The sequence below is a fragment of the Gigantopelta aegis genome, chromosome 6 (assembly GCF_016097555.1).
Source record: "Gigantopelta aegis isolate Gae_Host chromosome 6, Gae_host_genome, whole genome shotgun sequence".
Taxonomy (NCBI): domain Eukaryota; kingdom Metazoa; phylum Mollusca; class Gastropoda; order Neomphalida; family Peltospiridae; genus Gigantopelta; species Gigantopelta aegis.
Genome location: NC_054704.1, coordinates 30,706,105 through 30,715,966, shown reverse-complemented (window position 1 = coordinate 30,715,966; position 9,862 = coordinate 30,706,105). Strand labels below are relative to the sequence as shown.

Sequence of the window (9,862 nt, the reverse complement as noted above, 5' to 3'; positions counted from 1 at the left end):
TTTAAAAGGCATCCCGGTTAATTGGATAATTGGCCAGACTAGCCAAACATTACAGAGGTGTTAGCATCAGAAAACAACGTTCCTCCTGGAATATTTGTTTTATGTTCTCAAAACCTCAAACATGAACATTTTATAGGATATGACTGCTATTGCCTAAAATGCAATGTTGCTATTGTGCTGTTTAATACATTACTCGCGATGGAAACTAATGTTGACGATTCTCTGACGCTGTTGACGGCCTGTGTAAGGGAAATGACATAACTGCGTTCACCGGTGGTCAGGGCAGCTCCGGCACCAAGTCCCGCTGGGGTGTCTGCGTGATTCACGCGTCTCGCGTCAGCGACAACGTCCGGGAAGCGGCCGGTCTTCGCGGCCGTGGTGTCATCTTTGAAGAATCATCTTGGGCACCACTAGAATTGCCATGACAACGGAAGCGTTCCAGCGACATTCCTTTGCGTCATTCTTGCCCGGAGGCAAATCGTACTGCTTTATTACGTTTTTGTCAAGTCATGTGTGTTATTACAGTCTACGTGTTCGCGGTATGATATCGGGTGAAAATTACTAACTCCTCGAAGCGGTGAGAAGACAAAAAAGTAGTCTGCCTTGCGTATGTGTTACGTAGTAGTGTGATATCAGATATCGATATTAATGTACCTAATATACCCGACGTGTTTTGTTTTTTTTTACGTTTTAGCTAAAGCTTTACAACTGGCACTTTATAGATTGCGGTATGTGATGTCTTCTGTGTAGAAAAGCGCATACTACGTTCTCACAGGTAAAAAAAAATAAGAGCTATTTGGCTTGGCCAATACTATAGGCATTACCAGTCATCCACTTTGGTATATCAAAGGTTCCTGGCGTGTACTGTCGCTTCTATCTGAACATATACAAAACCACTGCTGTTAGTCGATAAAATTGGCTTATATGACAGCAGGTTTTCTCTGACAATCACCATCCAGAATCTATTTTTTATATATATAAAAAGCCCTAACAGGCAAGTTTTGTGCCATGTACACCGCAATCGAACCTTAATTTCTCACATACCCTTTAGAGAGGTCAGGTCAGGTTATAGGGTTTTACGTGCACATTCAGAACAAACTGTTGTAGCGCACGCTTGTCCTGGGCGCAGGAGAGAACACTGTACGTTGTATATGGTATCACAAGGTGATATTCCATATATGTTGTATTCGATTTAATGACATCGGGTTGACTAGAAGGAAGAAAGGAAATGCTTTGTTTAAAGACGCACTCAGTACATTGTATTTACGGTTATATGGCGTCAGACACATGGTTAAGGATCACACAGATATTGAGAGAGGAAACCCGCTGTCGCCATTTCATGGGATACTCTTTTCGATTAGCAGCAAGGGATGTTTTATATGCACCATCCCACAGACAGGATAACACATACCACGGCCTTTGATATACCAGTCGTGGTGCACTGGCTGGAGCGAGAAATAGCCCAATGGGCCCACTGACTAGGATCGATCCCAGACCAACCGCACCTTAAGCGAACGCTTTACCACTGGGCTACGTCCCGCCCATTCGGGTTGACTACTCCAAGACGATGACGTAGTCAAATAGTCCACTGAAATGAACACTATCGAGAATGGTTTCCAAACAATAAATTAATTGTGAAAGCAAAAGTGTCGAATATATTTTTTATTAGGAAAAGACGTTTAAATTTCTCTTAAACCTATTTTTAAAGAATAAATGAGAAATAGAATACTACTACTTTTTCTTTTGTTCGTTAATCACGTTTTTACAACTCGTAAAATAAATGGTATAAATAGGTCAATCTTTTAGTATCCTGTTTTGAATATAAGCACTGAAATAAATTATTTCACCATTAACCCATAATCTGCAACTTGGCTTTTGACCAACTTGCTCTTATTAAGGAAAAGAAAGCGATGTTGTTTAACGACTGCTTGGCACGAATGGTTATTGTGACACTTGGTCTAGAGAACAAGAAACAAAACCCGCTGCCGTCATATAGTCTACTTCTACAGAACAGTAATAAGGTATAATGTACATGCACTTTGTCATAACTATACAAAGCAGTAAAAACCACGACGCTATATACCACTGGGTAAAATTCACATTAATAATAGAGAAACATATGTGACACTGGCGGGCTTTTCTAAAAACAACATACCATGTATTAAAGTTAGACATCTAACAGCCAATAATAAGCAACAACTGTCTTTATACAAGTGTTGAAATATTTTGATTAAAACACAGGTCTATCATTACATATACATGACATTACCAAATATCTATCTGTCTATCTGCCTCTCTCTCTCTCTCTCTCTCTCTCTCTCTCTCTCTCTCTCTCTCTCTCTCTCTCTCTCTCTCTCTCTCTCTGTGTGTCTGTGTCGCTCTGTCTTCCTCTCTGTCTCTTTGTCACTCTCTCTCTCTTTATGTCGCTCTCTCTCTCTCTCTCTCTCTCTCTCTCTCTCTCTCTCTCTCTCTCTCTCTCTCTCTCTCTCTCTCTCTCTCTCTCTCTCTCTCTCTCTCTCTCTCTCTGTGTATGTGTTTGTGTGTGTTGTGTCTAACAGATACAGATACAGACACAAAGATAGATGGAAGCATACTCTCACACACTGGTAATAATTAAAATGTAAATTATGTTCCATCGCTTTTGTTTTAACAGATATGGTATTCACAAGAGATTCACAGTTTTACGAGCAGTAGCTATTACATAAATAATTATACATTCGTGAATTCCGGATCAAGACTGCATGATTTAGTTGAAACAGTGGAATAAAATGTGTACTTGAATCACGACTATACGTTTGTAAGACAGTTAAAATAGATTTTATAAAGTATATCCATATTTTAACCGAAAGATAAAAACAATTTATTTTCATTGCAATTTAATTAGTATTTATGAAGAGGAACGTTTCACAATTAAACTTTGCACGTGAATAATATAGTTATATGCATCTAAGTTAATATCAATGTCCATCAATTGTAAATGTTAGCTAGACAGCTAAGCTATTTTATTTTTTGTCTTATAGACATTTGGTTGTGTTGATGCACATCTTTTAGAGTATTTCTGGGGGTTTATATTTATTTTGTGTTATGATAGTCTCTGTATTTTTGTGTTTTAATTGAACTTTTGAATTTTTATATTGATGTTGATCATAATTCCATTTACGCATTTACCTTAGTTTAGCACTCAATACCTGATGTAATTTTAGTACTGGGGTGTTGTTAAGCATTCATTCATTCATTTTTAAAAGAAATATAAATATTTAAACAAAATTGCAAATCTCATACAGGAAATTGGGTATTATTTTTCTTCCCATAGCTGTTGCTGTTTTTATAATAATTAAATAAACTGTTGGGTTTAGGTCTTGTAACTACGAAAGAAGAAAACTGAATATTTGACACATCGCTTATCATGTCATCTTGGCTAACGTAGCGAATTATAACGCTAACTGTTCTAATTTCTGTTGTATAGCACACTTTGTGTAACATTATCCCAATGTTGTCCTTTATTTTTAGACTGTCTACACTAGTAATTGACCTAATCCTTAAAACATTTTATCGTTAACGTTTATAGTTAAAAAATGGTTGTAATGGCTTAAAAGGGTCGCCATGCAAACATATTTGCGTCTTGGCAAAGCCCAAGGGGCTAAGGATTGACCTAGTGTCAACTTCAATTACTTGCCGTTTCTAACTTAATGAGCTATTATTATGCTGTGGCTAAAAACAGTAGTCGTTGTTCTTGGGAAGTGTCTGAGTGCTAACATTTAAGGCTAACGCACACTAGGTCATAGCATTTTCATCATAGGTTCTCTTGGAACAAATCAAGTCCCATTGCCGATAATGTTAACATTTTCTAAAAAAGCTGCAGTCTTCTTTGAACAGTGCAGGAAGAATTATGTTATCTGGTAAAGGATCGCCTCTGGAGTGGCTGTCCTCCCGTGGACGAGGCATTAGATAGAGTTTCGTGGAATCAACCATTATTTTGCACTGTGCAAAGATACGGTCTTGATTTTGGATAACTTTTGTTGTTTAGATAAGTAACATATAAGCAAACCCGGACAGTACACCAATGAAATGTGTAAAACATCATATTTAATCTACTGTAGTATTTAGTTTTGAACTAAAAAATAGCTAATTTAAACATGTATAATACTTTTAGTCTTATATATCATATATGCAATTGAAATTCCTCCACCCTTAACCCCCAAAAAAGGAAAATCCCTCAAACCTCGAATACGTGTTCGAATTACATGTTTTAAAGGGACATTCCTGAGTTTGCTGCAGTGTAAGATGTTTCCGACTAATAAAATAGTTCTACGATTAAACTTACATATTAAATATATTTTCTGCTTTAGAATATCATTGTCTGTATATTCAATGTGTTTCTGGTCGTCTTAATATTTGTAAGAAGCCCAAACTGGATTTTGTCTTCAAATAATTTCGTACGTACGAAAATATTATATTTTTGGTAATAAAATGAAATTTAGCCTAGTACAAATATTAGAACAATCAGAAACACGTTTAATATACAGCCACTAATATTTTATGCAGAAAAATATATTTCATATGTAATTACAGTCGTCAAAACGTCTCTGTTAGTCGATAACATCTTAAAACTTGCAGCAAACTCGGGAATGTCCCTTTAAGTAGAATGCAAAACTACTTATATTCTTAACATTTGCCACAGTAACGATATTAGTAAGTGTAAAGTACAAAAGAAACATATATACTCTGGTAACCTATATGTCTCGACTAGTTGATGGGTTTGTAATTTCCTTTTTACGGTCCAATAACCTTCTTAGGACATACGCAGGTTTTATACAGATAACATACGAAGGTTTTATACACATAATAATATACAGATAACTATATAACATTTTCATTTTGGAGACAGCAATCAATAGTTTAAATATAATTTATTTTTAAATCATATTTCACGTTGTCGTTTTAGAAATCGATTTGCAGCAATCATCTATGTCCACAGGGCAAGTCTACTGTCTGGAAGATCCAAGAGAATGGTGTTCAGTGTGCTCATCACGCCTCTGTGTCTCATGAGGAACTGACCAGGAAAGGGCAAATAAAACGGCGACGATATTATAATCTATATTCGTGATATTGAAGAACACAGTTTTATCCAATTTACACGTCCGTCCTTTCTTAATTCTCTCTCAGTCTATGTCTACATATCGTTGTTTCTCTCTCTGTCTCTCTGTCTCTCTGTCTCTCTCTCCTCTCTCTCTCTCTCTCTCTCTCTCTCTCTCTCTCTCTCTCTCTGAGAGAGAGAGAGAGGAGACGGACGAAAAACGAGTTATAGATTTTTCAAATACATAAAACTTGTTTCTTTTCTATTCGTTCTTTTTGTCTTTAAAAAAATAATAATAATGTTGGCATTGATTCCCTTTGGTGGACTTCCGTTGGGTTGGCATGCTCTGTGACTCATCTGTGTATTTTAAACTACGACTGTTGGTGTCGAACATATGATTTTCGCAGCACTTTATCTAGATAATGAGATAAGAAAACCGCATCTGTAACACTGCCCACTCATGCTGAATACCAGCTAGGTATCTTATTAGACATAGCAGTATATACCACGACTTTGATATGTCACTCGTGGATTGGTATTAAACAATGTACGTCTGATCCAACACCCACTCATTCATTAAACATTTTATATAAGGCCCTAAGGATTTTAGAAATGAAAAATATATGAATCCAAAATGAAGGAGCCACTTAAATATACATGTATATTGTAAATATTCTCATTAATTTTAAACATTTCTATTTCTTCTTATATCATTTCTCGTCTGGTCTAAATAACTTGGGGTTTGTTTTCAGTCGTATGCCCAAGACAGCGTACCTGGACATTAATTGGATAAAAGTATATAAAGAAGTAATATTTGCGTTTCGTCACAATTTTGAGAAAATACTTTTCCATAAACCTGATTATCTCCGTTTATCACAGACTTCTTGTCATTCGGAGGTAATGGCCGATGTATATCGGAACAGGTCTTCACAAACACCGCAATAACCAACACAGTGAAGCGTGCGTCAAGCTAACATTAATTTTACAATCATTCAAGGAAATAAACTTTATGGTAAATCTGGAGTCTGCGATCTTCCTCTGTGATGACCTTTCCTACATGTTACATTTATCATGTATGAGTGTGGCAGTTCACTTTAGCACACTTTATACCACGAATATCGACTTGTAATTATACAAATCGATCATCAGAAATGGGCATGTCAAAGCAAATCCATGCCAGCTTTAGTAGATATTACGTACGAAGTAACTTATAACAATAAGACCAAATACTGTAATAAAGGTCAAAACAAATCCATACCAGCATCAGATATGGAATGACACTATGGATGGAGGTAGGGGAGGAATTATGGTGGGAGCTTAGATGTGCCCTGTATCAAACCATTCGTGCTGGGGTGTCATTAAACATCGATTCTATTATGCTGTATCAAACCATGGGTTATAAGAAACAACGCACGCACACACACACACATACATATATATGTGCGTGCATGCGTGCCTGCGTGCGTGCAGGTATTACAACTATTATTCTGTATAGTGTATGAGCCTACGATAAATTACAAACAAATAACAAAAATCTTTGCACTAAAATCCAGTTTTGGGATGTAGCTTTGTCTTTTGATCCATGTGCCTGAAAACGTTTCAGCGAAAGACATTATGAATAAACTTTATATTAGACCTATATATACATTCAAACATGACACTAAATTCAGTAATTTGACTGTCATTGTTTTGAAATATTCATTTTAACCCGAGTACTCTGCCATTAGACAGTTGGGGAGCGATTATAACTGTCCAAATGCCCGTCTAGCTCTCTAACGGCAGGGTACTAAAATGTAAGATAATGTTCTGATAATTCTGACACTTTCAAATGGATTTTTTTTTAATCCCGCAGCCACTGTTTATATTGTGATCGACTAAAGCAAAGTAATAAACTTCAGCTGTCAGTTTACCACTCGTTACATGACACAGGTCCAAAGCAATTTGTTTACTTGACTGGATTTTTAATTGCATATGCGTGACTTCGTTAATGTTATACACTAATATATGGAAACACTTTCACACATACATGCACAATTTCCGCACTGTTTACTGTTTGGTTACAGCCTCAAGTCTTCTTATTAAAGGGACTACCATGAGTTTTCGGCGATTGTTAAGATGATGTCGACCACCAGATACTTTTTAACGACTGTAATGAAACACAAAATAGATTTGTCTAATTAGTGGTTGTATATTAAACGTGTTTCTGTTCATTCTAGTGTTTGCACTAGGTCAAACTTCATGTTACTTCCTAACATATATTTTGTCGGGCGTACGAAATTATTGGGATACCAAATCGAGTATAGGCTACTTAAAATACCAGGACGATCAGAAAGACTTTGAATATACAGACACTGATTTAATGTGTAATTTTAATCGTTAAAATATTTTATTAGTCAGAAACATCCTACATTGGCAGCAAACTCAGGAGTCAGGATAGTGCCTTTAAAGGTAGTTCCCCATGAAAACGTTTATAAAAAGTGATTATAAATCAATATACCATTAATACAACTAGATACTATAGAATTTAAAAGCTATAGCATTCATAACGATTGTACAAGACAAAGTCTAAAAGAGGTTATGGCAGATTTGTCTATAGAAAAAGAAATAGTTTTGACCACGATATATGGTTCCTCCGTCGGTTGCAAGAGCGAAATTTAGTTAAGTCGTTTTGGGGGTTTTTTTTTTTTTTTGCATTCCCAATCAATGCCTCCCGACTGACACATCAAGTATCAAAGGTCGTGGTACGTGCTGTATTGTCTGTGAGAAAGTATATATAAAAGATCCCGTGCTGTTAATAGAAAAATATAGCGGGTTTTTTAAGACTTCGTGTTAAAAATTACAAAATGTTTGTGTTTGACCTTTTAACGATTGTAATTACATATCAAATATATTTTTGTGCATAAAATATTAGTGGCTGTATATTAAACGTATTTCTGATCGTTCTAATATATATATGTACTAGGTTAAATTTCATTTTATTTCCTAAAAACTATTTTTTCGTACGTACGAAATTATTTGAAGACAAACTCCAGTTTGGGCTTCTTACAAATATTAAGACGACCAAAAACACATTGAATATACTGACACTGATATTCTAAACAAGAAAATATATTTAATATGTATGTTTAATCGTAGAAATATTTTATTAGTCGGAAAAATGTTTTACAATGCAGCAAACTCGGGAACGTCCCTTTAAGCAAAACCAAATTTAACCATCGGTTCTTTCGTGCAAGACAGAAGAACAGTTGGCGACAGAAAAGAAGGGGTTCGCACACTCAAACCGACAAGCGAAAAGGCGCACAGCAGCCCGATTCCAAGACCAGACGAGCATGAGAGGGATTATTAGTGAAGCGGTATTAGGTCAAATAAGAAACTGGGTGTGCATAAATCTCTTAAGGTGATTTGGGGCATACTTTTGAGCGATTCGACTTAATGGAACATGTCGAAAGTAATTTTTGTTATTAGTTGGGTCCGAGCTGTTTGAACATGATGGATAACCCTTAAAACGGCTTTCTGTATGTTGACTTCGTGTGGCCATTGGATGTTATCGCGGACGCTTCCTGAAGGTTAGAATGGCTTGGCTGGTAGTTTCTTTCTGGCCTGGAATTCATTCTTGGGCGGTCCTTGGTAAGATTCCGCCGAAAAATCGGTAGGAGGACTGCCACCTTTATAATGCGCACCAGTCCAGGCTCCAAAAACTTTTTGTAGTTTCCGTAAACAATGGCACGTCTAAGTGCACACGCGGATATAGATATTTGACAGAAATGTTGTACAAAGAGGAAGTCCCTTTAAGCGGATGTAGATATTTGACAGAAATGTTGTACAAAGAGGAAGTCCCTTTAAGCGGATGTAGATATTTGACAGAAATGTTGTACAAAGAGGAAGTCCCTTTAAACAAAACATGCCAGTGCGTCAATGTTAAAGGCTACTGAACGTCGTGGTCTCAAACGGATAAACAGAGTAATGTCTCTGTCACATATTTTAACAAAATTCCTTCTAACGGAACCGATATATCTGCTCCAGCGCTTAGCCAGAGTGAGTGTCCACGGAATTGACTTAGTACCAGTGACAGATTCCATCAGACAAGTAGGAAGAGTGGTCTCGGGACCCTATTAATTTTGACCAACGTCGTCTTCCAATTCCTCAGAAATCTCGCAAAACGAAAACAATACGAAGACGCCTCGTTACTCTGCCTGTACAAAACGAGGTGGAGCTCGTTAATCTCCGTGTACAAGACGACGTGGAGGGTTTCTAATTGCTTGTTTGAAGGCTTTACTACAAATATTTATCCACCATGTAATCAAAGAGAGTGAAGCGAGACAACGACGTGGTGTAGACCTACACGATATGAGTTTATAACCATTCCGCGTACTATGTAGGATAATTTACTTCACAAACTAATGTTTTCCTGGTATCAAGTAAATATACAAACCGCTTAATAGCAAACACAAGAGTATTGTTTATGGCGGTATATTGAACTTGTTGATGGTAAGAACTGTAATGAAACATACACAACATAAACAAAATGCAAAGAAGCTGTTTAATCAACGATATATACTACCAATTTATTCATTTCATTTACATAGACTCTGACATGTCTGAACCTTTAAGGCTTGAAAGCAATAAAAGGCAGTTTGATTGAAATTAGTGGTGTGTTCAGTAGTCTGAACACTCGCAAACAATATGACTGGTTTCCATCGTATCATATCCTATCACATTCATATAAAGTTAGGCACAAATAATAGTCTAGTGCTCCACAGCGAACGCTCGGCCTGCAAAACGTGC

General features: G+C 36.6%; 1 long non-coding RNA gene across 1 annotated transcript; it reads left to right on the top strand.

Annotated features, from left to right (window-relative positions):
• Window positions 1-695: 695 nt before the first annotated feature.
• On the top strand, window positions 696-5,132 carry LOC121375030. The gene is made up of 2 exons (XR_005958268.1): window positions 696-775; window positions 4,946-5,132. It is a non-coding gene; the product is annotated as an uncharacterized LOC121375030 (long non-coding RNA).
• The last annotated feature ends 4,730 nt before the right edge of the window (window positions 5,133-9,862 follow it).